Source organism: Augochlora pura, chromosome 8 (assembly GCF_028453695.1).
Source record: "Augochlora pura isolate Apur16 chromosome 8, APUR_v2.2.1, whole genome shotgun sequence".
Lineage (NCBI taxonomy): Eukaryota > Metazoa > Arthropoda > Insecta > Hymenoptera > Halictidae > Augochlora > Augochlora pura.
The window spans coordinates 3,694,291-3,712,505 of record NC_135779.1 but is presented as its reverse complement, the minus strand read 5'-3'; the positions used below and the strand labels follow the sequence as shown (position 1 = coordinate 3,712,505).

Genomic DNA, 18,215 nt, shown 5'->3' with positions numbered 1-18,215 from the left:
GATGAGTCGCTCGAAAAACCGAGCTCGGCGTTGCTTGCTCGTTAACTGCTCTTTCGTCGAGCGGAATACCTGCCGGGAGACTCTCGGTATATCCGGTGCGTATCACGGAATCCACTCTCTCTCCCTCTCTTTCTGTCTCTCTCCGTGTCCGTCGGACGGCCAGGAACGGTCCCGAAAAATCACCGTGTCACCCGGTAACGCGTCTCTCCCTCTCCGAAGCCGGAATACGAAAGAAGTATCGTCGGATTGGCCGCGTGCACGCACACGACGGAGGCTCGCGTACGGGAGAGCAGGTTCGCAAATGGTCGTCCGGAAGTGGCGGGATATTTTGCGCGCGTCGATTTTCGGGCTGTCCCGCCGACAGACCGACTGGGGCACGAGGGGGCCCACGGGGGGGAAAGGCTGCAGGAAGAACGGGAGAGGAGTAAGGAAGCGAGACGGGGCAGAGTGAAAGGAAGGGGAGGAAGAATGGAAGAAAGAAAGAAGGAGGAGGAAACGAGACGCGAGTTTACAGATAGGCAGTGGTAGAGAGGCAGGCAGGCAGGCAGGCAGCCGGCCAGCCGAGGCTCGCAGCGAGCGTCCTTCCTGGGTCTCTGCCCCTGCCGATGTATGTATTGTAGTATTGTATATTTGCTATGTACATATTATCAGAGCGGGCCGCTCGGTGTGAGGGCACGTCGGTGTGCTCACGCGATCGTGTGCGTAGACGCCGATGCCTCGCAAGAACGCTCGCGCGAACGCCGCTCGCTTGCGCCTGTGTGCGACGCCGCCGCCGCCGCCGCCGGCAAAAATGCATAGCGCTGTTGCACCAGACGGTTCTCAACCGGGCAGACCCTCCTCCTCCTCCTCCTCCTCCTCCTCCCTGTCTCCCTGCCCCTGCCCGCTCTTCCTCTCTTCCTCTCTTCCTCTTTTCCTTTCTCTTTCTCTTCGCATGGCCGTTCCCGCGCGCGTAAAAGTCATCGCCGGCTGATCCGGCTTATCGGCGAGACGGTGAGCCGAATCGATTACCTCGAAGGGGAACCCTCTCCCTCTCTCTCTCGCTCTTTCTCTCTCCCTTTGCACGTTCTCTCCTCCCGTCGAAGTAAATCCGCGGGGAAAATATTTGCGATGCGCCTCGATGATGTTACCACGATAAAATTAATCGGAGCAAAGGATGAGGCGAGACGGCCACGCCGGAGGGGAACAGAGGATGCTTTCCGTCTCTCTCTTTCTCTCTTTCTCTCTTTCTCTCTTTCTCTCTGCAAGCGAATAGACGATGCCTCGTCAAGGCCTTCGGTCCCCTCTCGCGTACCCCTAACCCCCACCCGGCCCCGCCGCGATGACCACTATCATCGGCCGATTCGCTCGTCTTTAACCTTTCGCCCGGTTCACCGTGTCCCGCGGATATTTTCGACCCCTGTCGCACGGAATAGCAACGAATCTGCCGGCCGGAACAGAGATTCCTACGCCGTCTACGATTGAGCACAGTCCACGAATCCGTCGAATACGGAGGTCCCAAAAGTTGTTCATGCTATAAACTTATTGTCTAATATATATTATAGAATTACGATGGCGGAATATTGCACTTCGCAGAACTTTCTCGCACCGTCCATCCTATTCGGCGACGCGCGGTATTCTCGCGCGGACGCCAAATACATAGTTGGCCAGACGGCACAACGCCCCGGCCATCTTTGCGCAGTGACAACCGCTAGCCCATCGTCGGACGTCCTATCGCGTGGAATAGAACTACATACATGCGGATCGGTCGACCAAAACATCTTCCTCCTTTTCCCCGCGACATTTTTCGCCGCGTCCGAGATTCGAGATTCGAGAGTCGCGACCGGATCGCGAGGATCGCTTTCCTTATTCCTATTATACTAGCTCACGCACGCCCTCGCGGTCTCGCTCGCACGCGTGCACGTGCACCGAGGAGTCGGCGATGCACATGCACACGCAAGCCGGCTGGAGAGACCCGGCAGGGACGGGAACAGGGAAGGAACGGAGACGGAACACGAGGGGCCGGGAGAGAGAGAGAGGTCGGGAGGAGGAGAGAGAGAGAGAGAGAGAGAGAGAGAGAGAGAGACGGACTGGGAGGAGGCGGGCGAGAGAGCGAGAGAGGGAAGAGAGCTGCAGCTAGAGTACCACGCGAGTATAACGCCGAAGGCACGTATCGGCGGTTTTAGCGAGGTATAGACGGTGACCTTGTCGCCGGCAATTCACCCCGTCTGTCTCTCCTTTCTCTCTCTCTCTCTCTCTCCCACGGCTTCTCCGTCCTTTCCCGACGTCTCTCTTTCTCTGTTTCTCTTTCTCTCTCCGCCTCCCTCCATTGACCCTCTCCGACACTCCGGTCTCTACGGCATCGTTCCTCGACGTCGCTGCACACCCCTCTTCTCTCTCTCTCTCTCTCTCTCTCTCTCTCTCTCTCTCTCTCTGTGGGCCTCTTCTTCCGTCTCCCCGCAATCGTGTGATCGCTCCGTCCCGCTCCGACCAGTCTCTCCACAGATGTATGCACCGTGCACACGCGTCGTCCTCCTCCTCCTCGCTGCACACGCTTGTCGCCGGCCGACGTCAACGAGCCCTCCTGCTCCCCTTCCGCCTCGCCACCCCTCTCACTCTCTCTCTCTCTCTTCATCTCTCTCTCGCTCGCGCTCTCCTCGTCTTTCTCCTTCTAATTCTCTCTTTTGCTCCCTTCGTTTCGTAGCGTACGAGATCTTTTATGTGTGACAATGTCCTTCCTTCTTTCGTGCCCGGCTGTGCAGCACCACTCTTCTCGATCTCCTCTCCGGTGTAGCGCGAAACCATCCTCCCACCTCGTCCACATCCTTCTTCTCATCCTTCTCATCCTCCGCCGGCTCGATCCTCCGTTCCCCGTGTTCCGCGAAACAATCGATCCGTGTATATCGTATCCTGTTTTACACGTGACGCTGTCCCTTCGCTTCACGGGTCCCAGAAACGTTCCTCCTGGACCAAACCTACCCCCTCGTTCCGCCGCGGTTCGCTCTCCGGCACGACGAGATCTCTCCTCTTTAGGAGAACCGTTCCCATCTCTCTCTCTCTCTCTCTCTCTCTCTCGAAACTCTTTCCCTCGTCTTCTCCGTTTTCGTCTCTTCTATCGCGGAATCGGCGGTTTCCCATGATCGCGACGGATTCGCGGCGAATCCACCTTTGCCGTCGAGATTCTTACGGAATAGAGGAACGGAGCTGAAATTAGGCTAGCTCGTTTTGTGGCCCGAGAGAATACGCGGTGGCTGGATAGCCACGAGTTTCTCTGATTCGATGGGAGATGAGACAGAGACTTGCCGAGCACCCTGTAGATCTGCACGAGCCAACCAGGAAAACGCTGATCGCCGCCTTTACGCAACTTACCGCGTGCCACCGCGATTTATGCAACCGCTGTCCGCGACGAAAATTCCGCGTCGTAATCGGGAACGCGTCGGATTTCATAATTGACTCAGGCCGAACTGTCGACAGCGGGGGGCGGTACCCCATGGACGCGCACGCGGCGCGTGTACGCGACGGAACGGCTCGCACGTGAATTTCTTTCCTCCTTTCTTTCTTTCTTTCTTTCTTTTCGCCGCGCGAATTTTTATGCCGACGTGACGGAGACCCTGCTCAAACGGCATGCGATGATACCATGCGAAACTCTCTCTCTCTCTTTTTTTCCTCTCTTGTATACGTAATCTCTTTGCTACCAGCAAACGACCCAGTTGAAGTCGGAGGCTCTATCGAGTGCAGCAACGTGTTCCGCAATTATAGGCTAAAAGTAACTTCCACATCATTTCAGATACCAAAACGAAAGTTTCTCAAAATAACGTATTTGATTTTCTATTTTTTAATTATTCTTGATAGAAAAATCTTAAGCTTTTTATTAAATATACAAAGTGCTACTTACAGCGCTGTGAAAGCGAGTAATAGGTAATAAACGCTGTGATATATAAACTCAAACTGAGTATTTAGGTATTAATATTTTCCATTGTTTGTAATATATAAATATGACGGTTCGTTAAGTTTGTGTTTAAATATCACTGAAACTGGAAAAGTTGCTCAGAGTCAATAATTATTCACACCACAGCGCCGCGTATCGTGCAAATCAGGGAACGGTGGATCTAGCGCAGCAGCTAAGTAGGTAATCGCTCTGTTATCCGAACACTCGTGTTTGCTCGATTAGCCCTGACAACCGTGAGTTACATTGTAGACCAAGGCTAGTAAATCATGCTATTTGGAAACCGTGTTACGAAGATGGATGCACCGAGTTTGAATAACACATTACATAGCAGGATTATCGGAACGTTTGCACCGCGATTTCGAAACGCCTTGGTGCTAAGAAGGCTGCATCGAAATTCCGTTCCCGAACAGACGAATCGATGGGGTTTTCGACGGGCCGTTTACAAATTCGACGAACGAACGATACAGCAGAGATGACGGTGTCGAGCGAAGAGAGCGTTATCGAGCGCGATTAACGAAAGAGCGAACGGGTTGCGCAACGCGGCTTCGAAAAGAGTTCGTCGTTCTCGTTGCGGATGCGAGGCTCCGCCGGGTCCACCGTGTGACACGAGGATGCTCCGCTTGTCTCCCGGTCCCTCCGTTTGGCAGCTTTGTTGTCCGCTGCGCGGAGCGACTTCCTCGACAGCGCGCAACAACGATCCTCTGATCTCGCCGCACGCGAATCGTCGATCCGGCCGTTGCGGGGGAGGATCGGTGGTCCTCCGGGTGCGCTCGCGCGCGCGCGCGCGTGCGTGGGCACTTGTTGCTCTCTCGGTTGGTTCTCTCGGTTGCACGGTTAGGCGTGTACGGTGCGTGTGTAGCCGCGCTCGAAAATTGACAATTTCAAATGATTCATTTCCGGCGCGGCGCGGCTCGCCGGACTCCGTTCCGTGGGGACCGGCTCTCCTTCCCGTTGTCTGGTCGTTCGAGCCGAGACGGCCGGCGAAAGACTTGTATAGGTGGACAGGGACGGGAAAAGGGCACCGCGAAGGGCACCGCGGCCGAGGGGAGGCGAAACGAGGCGACGAACACGAGACGGGACGCGGGAGAGGAGAGAGAAAGAGAGAGAGAGAGAGAGAGAGAGAGAGCACACGGTCCAACTCTCTCGAACGCGAATCCACGCACACACTTTCGCGTCTAAATATAATGCGAGCGTAATCTCCCTGTCTCTCTTCCTCCCTTTATCTGCTCCTCTCGACGATCCTCCTCCTGCTTCTCCTCCTCCTCTCGTTCTAACGACGACGCGGCGGTTCGTGGCACTCGGCGGGCCGAGTGCACGCAGCCGCATCGTCGGTGCATACTGCACGCACACGCGACGCTGCAGTCAGCCTAGACCTAGACCCAGTGAGCTAGCCTAGACCCGCGGATATATATGGTCTGGTGGGGAGGAACAGGAAGATCAGGGAATGCGAGGGCACGTCGGGAGGGAGAGAGAGAGAGAGAGAGAGAGAGAGAGGACAGGGAGGAGAGGGAGCTGTCTCTAGTACTATCGGAGAAAGTGAACGGGCATCGAGCAGAACGACCGGGCGGTTTCGCGCGCACGAAACTTTTCGTGTCACGCGATCCGTCCTCTCCTCTCTTTCGTCTTTCTTTCCGCGTTTCCTCTTTACCCGGCCAGTTCTCCGGCCCGATTCCACCGCCTCCGCGCGCTTGCCAATTCCGTGCACCGAGTTTCCTCGGCCGCGCGGAAATCGAAAGCCAACGCCCAAGTCGTTTTTGGGATTTAACCCTCTATCCGTGAACGGTAAACGCGGGCTCGTATCGTGCACACGCATCGACTCTAAATAGAGGCTCGCTTTTCGTGGCTAAATTCGTCGCTTAATCGTAATTGTATCCCGATCGCGTAACCGATCGTGTTACGTAACGTTCGTGGATTACGTAACAGGGGTAATAATACAAGCCGCGATGTCGTTCCAAAAAACGCGAAAGGTTCGCTAACGTATTTGTTCGCCGCGAAATCGTCGGCGAGCACGACCCGTTCGCGACGTCTCGAACGACTTCCCAGGACAGCCCTTTCGCGGCGGAGGAGCGAAAACCGATGGCCGGTCGGTCGGTGCAACGGTTTTCTCTTTCGCGGCAGACGGAACCGAACGTTGACGCGTTTTCTATCGTCGCGACGCTGCTCTTCCGCCCGGAAATCGCGGCGCGAGCGTTCCGCTGCTTCCGCCGGATGCTCGTCTGCCCTCGTTTCCCCTGCCGTTTCGTCGTCGGAGATTTGTTTTCTCTCCTTTCCCGTCCGATTATATAATATCGCGAAACGCTGTGCAAAAAAGCGAGCGAGGGAGCCGAGGGAGAGAGAGCGAGCGAGAGAGAAGAGGAAAGAGAGTCGCACAGTAACGGATCGCTGGTTCGCCCGAAGGAGCGCGAACGTGAACTTATTTACATTCTCGCTGCAATCGTTATCTTATTATTGTAATTATTATACCAGCCGATAAGACACTCCTTCCACAGCGAGATATATCCGTGTCAATGCCGCTGACCCAAATCATGCGCCCGATCGCTATTATCGGCGCGGCGAAACGCGCGACGATGACGGACAACGTTTTCGGCAATTGTCAGGTCCGGGTTATCTTTCGCGATAGCTGCCACGAGACCGCGCTCCCGAATTCTGATGAGAGTGCACTCCCGTCCCCGGAGGCCTTATCTGATAAATTCCTTGCGTAACACCGCGCGAACCGGCCGCGTTCTCTCCCGCTGCCTCGCCGTTCGTTTTCGTAACACCCTCGAAAAATGATCAGGAAGAAACCCATCTCGCGCGTCTCCGTTTCCTGGCTTCTCCGGAGACTTCTGAAGTTTGCGACCCCGCGAACGACGTGTCGCGACCTTCTCGATTGGACCCAAGGTGTTCAACGAAGATCTCGTGCGGCCGTCTCTTGTCTCGCGATAAGGCTGTTTACTCTCCTGCCGCGAAACGGAATCTAATCGCGAATTAATACAGGTGGTCCGCTGGTGATCGCGGGCGCGGGGAGATTCGTCGTCTTTCTGTGCGGAACGGCTCGTCGTTCGGGGCGGGGGACGCGCGGAGAGATATAATGTTCGCGCCGAAAATAAATCGACCGGTGCCGGGTTGGCTCAATTAAGAGCCCGCGGAATCAAAGGATCGAAGTTCCAGCTCGCAAGTTCTGCCGGGCAGGCGGTCGGGCCAGGCCTACGCTGCCTGTCTGCCGGCCAGAATTTATACAGACCGTCAGTTTTGCCGGTATTAACCTCTGCCGCCTCTAAATTCGGTATCAACCGACCATTAAACATCCCCCGAGTGGGTAGTACGTTGCGCCACGAAAATTCTCTTCGCTCTCTCGCTCTCTCGCTCTCTCCCTCCTCTCTTTCTCTGTCTCTATCTCGGACCCCCTCCGATCGTCTTTCTCCAGCGATCTCGTTCTTCGTTCCCGTCGTGGCAAGACGGTACACACACGCGCGCACATGCACACACGTACACATCCTCTCTCTTTCTCTCGCTCTCCGTCTCTCCGCTCGTCCTGCAGCAAGAAGTTGCGCCCACCGAGAGTGCGCACGATGGTCACTGACCTCGCACACGTCGTGTCCGCGACGACGGAAGAGGAGTCACGCATTCTTCCCATTCGCCCGTCGTCATCTTGACCTCTGTCCGCCTGGCGAACGAAAAGAATGCGTGCGACGTAGGCAGCACACGCGTTGGATTGGTCCGGGAATACACGGACCTCTCTGTCGGTCCTTCTCCTCCCCCCCCCCCCCCCCCCGATCTCGGGCCCCGCGTCGCGATCCGGTTCACTGGGTGTCCCGAAAGTACTGCCCCGGTCCCCTCTTCCGGGCCGGACAGGCCCTCTCCCGGTCCTAGGACCCAATTTCGCGGCTCGAGTCCGGCTCCGGTCGTGTCTCCCCGTCGATTAAACTCTTTCCCCGAATTTCCGTCGGGCCCTGAGACCCAGTTCTCGTCGGCCGAGCGTCGCCGACGCCGTCGCGACGTTCCTCTCTCGTCCTCCGATGCTCCGTCGACAGCAGACGACGGCCCAGCGGATAGTTAACGACTACCAAGTAGCCACGCTAGACCAGTCTGGAGATGCAAACGCGCGCGACTGCACGCACCGCGCATTCCTAATGCAGCCTAGATGCCTCCCGGCGACGCGACATCCCGGTTTCTCTGCCCGGTTTCCGGAATCTCGGGCCTCTCTCGCTCCTAGCGACCCGGAGAACCGCCGGCTTTCCTACCAAGACGCCGCGCGGTCGGACCCTCCGTCCACCTAGAAGCGGTATAAGCGGAATAATCGGCCGCTAGGGGAGCAAGAGGCGCGCATCGTGCGTTGCTCGATGCAGCGCGCAGGGACTTCCGGATGCCGGGCTGCTACAAAGAGCTCTCTGCCCACCGCGATACGTGCGCCTGCAGGAAACCGGTAATAAGAATACCGCGTCGAACGATCGCCGGGGAAAGGTATCCTCTTATAGATCGGTACCCCGAACCTCCCCTCGTGGCCAGTTAGCCTCCCGAATTTATAGGGCGATAATTTTATTCTTCTACGCTTCTCTGTAGCACTTGGATTGTATTTTCCAACGATTGTTGGAAACGGTTGTATCGGTCGCGGTTCTTGAAACATCTATGGAGAACCGAAACAGCCTCGTAACTGTTCCAAGATACATACATCGATTTCGGGTTTTCATAACTGTTTCAGTCGAAACCGATATATAACAGAGAGCGAAACAGTTATTTTCGGAACCTATCCGATCCCTGGTTTCTATAACTGTTTCGGTTCCAGCGGCGTTTCTTTGAGAGTGTAGGCTTCCCGAAAGGATCTCCGGAATCCCGAAAATCGAAAGGCGAACAGAAAAAGGATAAAGAATAAGATAAGATCGAGAGGTTCCCGATCGATGGAACGATCGTTCCGCTGGACGATTCGGTGGAGAAGAAACTGGTCCGCGAAGGAATCTACCAAAAATAATTGTTTCCAATCTGGCGAGCGCGCCGTGACTGGTCGTGTTCGATGCCATTTTTCGCTAGCATTTCCGTTCCCTTCTGTCGCGCGGCCGGGGAGGTACAGGGGGAGGGAAGCGGAGACGGAGAGCGGTTCTGGCCGGTGGAAGGGAGCGCGTGGATCGGAGGATCGCGGTTGCCCACACGTTTGACGTGCGTTTTATAGGCAGCCAAGGTGGACGCGTAGAAAAACCACTCGGGAGAGCACCGGGAACGTAAATCTCGTTCTTTTCGTTAGCCTCGGAACGGGCAACGCGGCGCGCCCTCCCCTCCGCGGGCCGGCCGGGAGGAGGCTGTCGTCCGCGTGGTTCGAGGAACACAGAAATCGTCGGAGAAATAACGCGTCCCGCCCACGGCGTCTATTGCAATCGCGGGAATATTTTTCGTCGACGCATCCCGGCCGCCGCGATCCTCCTCCCTCCCGTCCGATTCGATCGCCGGATCAAAGAGCAAACTTTTACCTCGGCGTCCTTCGAGGCTTTCGGAACGCTAGCCACGCCGCTGAAGCCGAGAGCCGGACCGCTTCGGTTTCGCTCGAAATGCCCGGCGCGTCGCGCGCGTTCGTCGAGCGGCGAATCCCTCCGAATTCGGCCAGGCTGCGCCGAAACGGTTCACGGTCTGTCCACGAGAGACAAGGAACTGGTCCCGCGGACCTCTTTCCGGGTGGCGACGGCCATGCGAGCGAGCGCGCGCGCTCGCGCGCGGCTGCGAAGAGGGCTGCGAAGAGGGCTGCGAAACGGCTCTCAGTTTGTACGGGTTTCGGGGTTAAAGATAGTATCCCGAGGCAGTAGGGTAACATAATAGGCCGGGCTGAGGGTCTGGGTCTAACGCGAGCAAAAGGGAGAGTAGAGGAGAGAACCGACGACGACGACGACGTCGGAGACGACGACGGCGACTCAACGTCGGAACACGCGGCGGAAGGGAAAGAGGAAGAGAGAGAGAGAGAAAGAGAGAAGAGCACTTGCACACACAAGGGTCGGAACGAGATGTCGGGATGCGAGCGAGACGGAGAAAGATTAGATGTCGATGTGTGCACGAGTGTGTGCAACACGGTGCATCGGACTAGCCAGTCGCGAATGGAGGTGGAGGAGAGACAAGGAGGAGAAGGATAGAGTAGTTAAGTTAGTCTGTCGGTCAGTGACTGCCTGACTTTCCCGGCGCAGCTGAAGGTCAACTCTCCCCTTCTCTCGACCTCATCCTCATCCTCCCTCCTCCGTTGCCTCTCTTCTTCTTCCTCCTGCTCGGTTCTGCTGCTGCTGCTGCTGTTGCCGCCGCCGCTGCCGTTGCCGCCGTTGCTGCTGCTGCTGCTGCTGCCCACTCCACACCACCACCCGCTGAACCGCTGCCGCTGTCGTTGCCTCTCTACCCGCTACCAACTGCACACACCACCATCGGCATCGTCGCGACCGACGCGATGCGGCGTGCTTCAAACTCGTTGTCGCTCTCCCTCTCTCTCTCTCTCTCTCTCTCTCGCTCGCTACCTCTTTTTCTCTTTCTTTCTCTCTTTTTCTGGTTCGTTGTTCTCTTCGTCGGACCGGCGTTCCTCGCTTTCTTCTTTCTTCCTTCTTCCTCCTTGAGCCGCTCGCGTGTTAGCCCGCGCGCTGCTCTCGCCCCTCCGTATACCGCTATACACCGCCTCGAAAACCTATATATCGGCCGGCCCGCCGTACGTGTGCCCGTGAACACACGCGCGCGCGCGCGCGCTCGCGCACACACGACCACCGACACCGTATCCACGACCGCTTTGTTTATGCCGTACGAACACTTTCGGTGCCTTTTCTCTTCGCACCGTGTCACTCCATCCTTCTTCCGCCGCCCCCTCTTCTCTCCTCCCCCGCCGCCGCCGCCGCCGACGCCGACGCCGCCTCTTCCCTCTCCTCCACCTCCTCCTCCTCCTCCTCCTGTTCTTCCTCCTTCTCCTCCACCGCCTTCTCGTCTCGCTTCTCCACCCCTGGACGGGTTGAGGGTCATTCGTGCACTTAGGTGCACGCGGAATTCCGCCTCGAAGTCCTGGTACGTGAGAACTCGTCTTACACCGCTCCACGCGCGCACCACGCCGCGAAAAAGTTCCGGGACTAACGCGAAATACAGCCGAGACACACGCGTAAATCACATTTTATTATTCGGGCCCCGACACCGGCGCGGTCCCTAGCCTACGACGACGCGCGCTGGCCTTGCCGCGATCCTACGCGGCCGTAGAATTTCGCCCCGGAACGCTCCTATTTCGAGATCTCCCGGCTGGAACCGTTCGCGGCGGCTCGATTCCACGCATCGCGGAATCGATGGAACGGGAAGCGGGACGAGAGAATGCAAACGAATCGCGCGCTACATTTTTTTTCGCGGGCTGATTCTCTCTCGCGACGCGTGTAAACGCCCCCGAAATAGCGGCCGGCGAAGTTCAACTCTCGCTGCAATTGCTCTCGCGGAGCGAAACGATATGGAAAACAGTATTTGCTGACAGGTGTGCACGGTATCGCGGGACACGGGTAACGTCAAACATTTCGATAGATTCAAGTATTTTATTCAAATGAATTGAAATTACTTGGCAAAGCCGTGTCACGCGAATTGCTTCTTTAATACTATCGTCTCTTGCGAATATTAAGAAAATTAAGAAATCAATTTTTACCTCAGTCGATTCAATCTTTATAGCATTATGTTTAAATAATTCATCGCCCGTATATAAGCAACGCGGTAGTCAAAATGCAAATCGTTCGATTATGGTACGTTTATTTAACAGCGCGGTTGACACACTTCATTAATAATATAAATAGGATCCATTTCGTTAGCAATATGATTACGATAAATTTTTTTAGAAAAATTACGCCGTATCGACTTTTGCAATTCAAATTTTCGCGTGGTCATGTGTACACGTCTCCGGCCGTCAGTGTGAAGTTATCAGTTTAAAAGGTTACAGAGAGATAACGCTGGTTCGCAGAAAAACTCGCGACACTCGTTACATTTCGGTCTGCAATAGAAAGAGTCGACTGTCCAATCGTTTCCCTGTGATCCAACGATCCGCGCGCGATCGTTCGCGTCCGAAGGATTCAGCGAGCCGTTTGGAATTCTGCTCGATACGCGGGTCGGCGGAGGCCTGTGTGTTTGCCGCGTTGATTACCGTCGACTTATCGGCGTCGACGATCGGTCTTTAATTTCGCCGTCGATTCTTCTGGCGACATCCTTCGATCGAATTCGCGGACAATATCGCGCGATAGCACGGTATCTCGGCGGTGTAACGGTGCGCTTATTGGTACAGTAACTGGTCCCAAGGAAATTGCGCGATAACTCTCGCGTATCCGAAGCTCCAATTGGACGGGCATACGAGCCGGCGATAATGGCACTCGGTTTACAAGGCGTCTCTCTCGGCTGAACGCGACGGGTTCACGGCTATTAACGTCATCCGCGGGCGTATATCTATCGCGTTTTCCTCCTCGGGCCTCGCTCCTTTTCTTCTTCTCCTCCTTCCTTCGTTTTTTTTTTTCTTCGCCCTCGTCCCTCCCCGCCCCCGGATCGACTGTATCAGCACTTATGTGTACAGCGAGTGTATTTTCGCTGCCGCGGAACAGATAAAATTAGCGCGATCGTCACTGTCACTTTGACTTTTTACCATTGATAAACCGAGCGGCTTCATCCGTGCCGAGTGTCCCTGCATTCTGCGACTCGGAGAGCTTCTATTCTTCGTCCGAGCCCGATCCTCGTTTCCCAAATAACAATCGGCGTGTTCGATCGATCATTCGCCGCCGAGCGAAAAAATTTCGATCACGAAAACTTATTCAGAGGAATTGATCGAACAAATTCCTGGATTCGAGACATAAATTATTACAAGAACGACGCGGATTCTCGGTAAGCTGAGCGTTTCAATCCATTACCTGCAGCAATTCAAAAATCAATATAAGATTGCGATAATATCTACTCGAGGCTCTTATTTTGAGCTTACTTAAATTGAATTTATCATTTATATTACCTATTTTAAAATTTTATAAGTATCAGCTGTCTCGTACCACCTTGTCATACTTCGACGAGTCTGACGCACATCTATGAACGCAGTTTCGTTATTTCTAAGTAATATAATTATTGAAATTGTAAACACGCGTTAAATATAAATTCTCCTTTCTCTTCTTACAAATTATAACAATGGAAAGTTTTCAATCGTTGCAACTATGTAGAGGATGATATGGCGAGGGATTAATAAGCAGTGTTGGGCGAAAAAGCAAGTAGGTAACGTGTTAAATCGGTGACAGGAAATGCATAGACATAGAATAGTGTTCAGGGATGTCGAGTATCCGTATCTGAAATTCCAGTGATCTTCCGTGGAAGGAGATTGGAGCGTGAAACGATTATTCGCCGGGCACCACGCAAGGATCCGTTCTCTTCGTGGTTTCTTCCGTCGTCTTCACTTTCAGCACAGGTCTTTTTATCCCGTCCTCCCCACCGCGCCGGACCGTACGTTCCTGGATGCCTCCCACCATCCGGCAGATCATCTCCTCCCGCTTCTCTTTTTTTTCTCTCCGTTTCTCTCTCTCTCTCTCTCTCTCTCTCTCTATCTCTCTTTCTCTCTTTCTCCCAGGCTCCCGATCCCTCCTTTCTCGCTATACTTGTACTTCCGGCCGCGAGGCTAGCGCGAAATTCTCGCAAAATAAACGGGAGGCACGGCACCGCGGATAACTCCCCCTCCGTCCTCTCTCTCTCTCTCCCTCTCTCTCTCACACTCCTCTCTCGTCTCCTCTGTTCTCCGCGTTGCAAATCCCCGTACCCTCTGCGTCGCACGTATTTTTAACTATCGACTTGTTACCGGCTGTTTCGCCTAAACTTCCTGCCACCGCTGTCAGGAAGAAGAGCTACGTCGACGGCAGTCGAGGCCCACTTGTTCGTCGTTTCGACGAGAAAGACACCGCCATCTCCGTTCGCCCCGCGCGCGACGCCTGAAAATCCAGGAAAGATTTTTTCCCCCACCCCGAAAGAAAGAAAACGAAAGTTGCAACTTTGCCCGCTCCGCAGCAGTCGCAAAACTACTTCAGCGAACTCTCGGCTCGCGTTAACCGGGACGGTTGTGAATAATAGCCGGTCGAATTGAATAAACAATCCGCGAATTGAATGTATAACGTTACGAAAATCGTTTACCTTGACAGGCGTTTGTTGGAATCGATACAATGTATGCTAATTTATTCTTAGAAACATTACATCGTTGACCACACAGAAATATAGTAGCAAAGCGGATGGAATCGTTCGCGAACGACGATGCTTATTCTAATACGTTCTTCGAACTATTGCATTTTCAATGCACGCCGGTTTTACAGGAATCGTGTACACGACATTTTGATGTCTGATTAGTTCCTTGAAAGACACATTATCTATCACAGGCGGTGTATTATCGATAGCGCCGGCTGGAAAGGAGTGAGGCTCGGGAGGTCGTTCTTCCGTTTCCACCAGCCGGAATTTTTCGCAAAAGTCGCGAGCACGCAGATGCGGCTAGCTTCGCGCGTGTTCCAATACGATCTGATAGAGCTGTCCTTTTGAAAGGCCGAAAATTGTCGAAGAAATGGTTATCGCTGTCGCGGACGCGCGACGCGATCCGATCTCGTAACAGTTTCCTCCGTAGCGAGCGTTTCCGTTGCGCAAACGCCTCGTCAATAGAAAATCGTCGTAGCGTTGTGCGCGTTTCATTCCACCGTTCCCCCGTCACGTTCGTTCTCTCTCGGTCTCTGTCCGTCGGCGTCTCTTCTTCTAGTTCTATGCCTCTAGGAGAGCGGCGTTTCTATGCGTCACGGAACAGTCATGCGTACGCGATGCAACATCGTCGTCGCTAGCGGTCTCCCTTCGCTGTACGTCGTCCGTGGTATAGGTCAGTGAAGTAGTAGCTTCCCCACCACGGCTCCTAGACAACGGGTCTACGATTGACTCATCTAGCCAGTCATACGGCGCGTAAACACGATCCGCTCCAGCTGTTTCTCCGCTCGCGCGCTCTTTCGCTCTCGACGCGGCTCCGCCGTGTCTCTCTCGGTCTCTCTCTCTCTCTCTCTCTCTTTCTCTCTCCTTCTCGCACTCTCCCGTTCCTCGCCGTCTTTCTATCCGCGGCTATCTCCCTCGCACGGACTCGTCTCTCCTTCCTCCGCGCGGCGCTCTGTCTATGTACACGGATCCCGAGAACAACGGGGCGCGTTCTCTTTATTTTTAGAGGCACCTCGAGAATTCGGTCCGCCGGCTCCTATCCCCGCCGCGCGCCCCTCCCGCCGTACTCCCCGCGATCGTTCGCATTTTTCCTATTCGTTTCTCTTCTCTTGTTTTCCTCCTCCTTCTCCACCTCCTCCTCCTCCTCCTCCTCTCCCTCGCCGCGGCTCGGACGAGCAGAAAAGCCTCGGGAATCGCGAGGAGGAATCGTTCAAGAACCGCCTGGCGTGCGCGCGCGAGCCATCGCGAGACTCCGCGGAACTACGGGGAACGACGCAACCGGGGAACAAGAGAAAGAGAAAGAGAGAGAGAGAGAGAGAGAGAGAGAATGGGAGACCAGACAGGGGGGAAGAGACGGGGTGAGGAGAGAGACGGGTAGAACGAGTTCCGATTTTAGCGCAGTCGCGGCGGCCTCCGAACGAGCGGCGCTATTATGCACTAGTAGCTTGATGGCGTCACCCGTGCAACCTTGGCTCGGGTCAGTCCTCTATCATACTGCAGCCAGAGTTCCCCTACCCTTTTGTTTTCCGTCTCCTTCTCCGTCGCTTTTTCCGTTCTCCCTCCCGCTCAGTCTGTCTCTCCTTCGCTCGCTCGTTCGCTCCTCTCCTCTACGCCTCCTCCTCCTCCGCCGCCACTTCTTCTGCTGCCCCCTTCATTTGGCTCCGCTTAACCCTCTCCGCGTCTCTTCGCCCCGACCGCCTCCGCCCGTCTCTCTCCTCTCCTCTTCTCTCTCTCTCTCTCTCTCTCTCTCTCTCTCTCTCTCTCCAGCGCTCTTCTGGCTCTCCTCTCCTCTCGCGACGTACGACCAGTGGCGTACGAATACTTTCTATTTCGAGGCATCCTCCTCGAGCGAGTTTCGCGGAACGCCGGCCGCGATTCCGCGACCAAATTTTCGCCGTTTCTGGAAAACCGCGGGACAAAGCTGGAAGGCCCGTGGGAATCGGTGTATCCGCGCGAATAACTTTAAATGCAGGCTGACAAAACGAATTTAAGGGAGCGTGTTCTAATGTAAACGGCGTCTTTTCGGATGTCTCTTTGAGACTTGCGAAGAAATTGTAACACCCTTACCATCCTATACTTTTTCCAAGCGCTTCTACTAATTTTGCGGTTGAAAACGTTGAAATCTGCGGCGACGGCTGCCTTCCAAGCATAGTCCAGTTTGGAAAACATCGTCCCAGGGTAAACATCGTTCCCACCATTTTATCGGTCTCGTGTAAAAAAGACGTGAAAGATTCTTAATTAGAACAAGTCTCGCTATAACAGATACTACTGCGAGAAACAAATAGTGGACGTCCGAAAAATGGCTACGTTTTTCGTCGACTTTTCCCGTCGATTTCTTTCGAACGTCGACAGCCTAAAAAGCGTTCGTTACTCGTAACGTAATCGTTACGCCCATGATCCGAACGCCCCCGTATTTTTGCGCCGCCGTGCACCGGATCCGGCTACTTCCACAAAAAGCCCGTTGTTCTCCGCGTCGTTTGGCGAACGACGGAATAATAACCGATCTCGCGTAAACACGCGGTGGTCGACTGGCCCGCCTCGATCGACGGGATCCGAGGAGCACGTTAGCGAGCCGGGCCCCGAAACATCGATCATACACGCGGACAGAAAACGGCGAAGCGCCAGCGGCGGTGCCGTGGACAGCTATTAATAGTTCATTGCACGGATGAACACGATGTATGTATATACTTAACGAAGCCGGAGGAGCGCGCGGTTCTCGCGCGAACAACAGAGCTCGGCTCTGTCGTCTCTTTCCGCGAGAGCAAACGCGCCGGCTGAAGGCGAGACGGATTGGCCCGACTTCCGGTCGCACGAACGGCCCGGTTATCGACGGAGCACAATACTCGGGGACACAACGGTCGGACGTGTCCTGGATCGAGCCCGGGACGGACGGACCACTTTGAGACAGTGGAGTCGTTCGTGCTTTGGTCAGACTCGCCGGTGAACTGGCCTCGCCGCCGCTCAGGAGATACGGTCAGCCGTGGACGGACGCCGCGTATCGACACCTAACCGCCCTTGGTGCACATTGTTTTCGAATAATGGCTTGATTGGGTTTACTCAAACCTGCTACGATTTCTATATTAAAACGTATTAGAGAATAAATGGAAAACAATGAAACGTTATTATTTCAGTGATCGTGAAGGAGAATTTTTGATTTTTAAAACAATTTCATTTCGTCGATCGAGTCGTTTCTTCTGAAAAGCGTGCACGGCAAGGTTAATAATTGTGTGCCGATTAATAATCCCTGGCGGAAATGGCGAACATTTATCCGTGTGAAACGATTAGGTAGGAAATGCCAAACCATTTAGAAGGAATATCGGACGCTCTTTATGTCCTCTTCGCCCACTCGACTTGTACTCTTTAAGGAAACATTAGAAACGAGCAGTCGAGCAGACGAGGCAGGACCAAATGGATAATTAACGCGAAAGTGGTATATAGCTAGAGTCACCTTGGATACAGCGATCGCAGGACTGGTTCGACGATTATAGTCGGCGCGAGGGGGTTAAAAAGGACGGCGCTTCCGGTAAAACGTCGGCACGTCACCGTCGCTCGGGAACCCAAATGATAGAGAAGGAGAGCGCCGTTCACGGCGACGGTACGCGCAGACGCTTCTCGCAATTACTATCCTCCGATGGAAACCCGCGTGTTCGAGGGACGCCGGCGGAGGGGCGGGCGGGTTCCGCGATCCGGATCCAATCAGCCGGGATAATACTCGGACGCTAAATTATCTTGGATTACCCGGCAGATTAAAAAGACTGCCGCTGCCGCCTCCCGCGGCACTAAATTTTATTCTTCCGGGGATAACGAGTCCGCTCCAGTTTCAACGCGCGCGTACCGGGAGGGAAAAAAGGAAAGGGGGCTGTAATAACCGGGACTCACCACCCATAATTAATCGCGCGATGATCTACGTCATTTGCGTTATCCTTCGGTGCCGGTGGCAGCGAACGATGGCGCCACCCGACGTGGATCGCGCGAACCTGCTCGCGTCGGATTACAATTAACTTTTAAACGGCCGATAATTAACGCCGCGTACGTGCCGCGGCCGCTACCACGCGAAGAAAAAGCACCGCGGAGCCCTATAACGTTTAATCAGCTTCCGACCTAGCCCCCCATCCACCCCATCCCTTCCAACCCCGATTACTCT

The 18,215-nt window shown here is 54.7% G+C and overlaps 1 protein-coding gene across 4 annotated transcripts in view; it reads left to right on the top strand.

The window, feature by feature from the left end:
• Positions 1-18,215, top strand: part of Eip74ef (Ecdysone-induced protein E74) — a 213,876-nt gene that overhangs the window by 194,263 nt on the left and 1,398 nt on the right. The gene's annotated exons all lie outside the window — the stretch shown is intronic.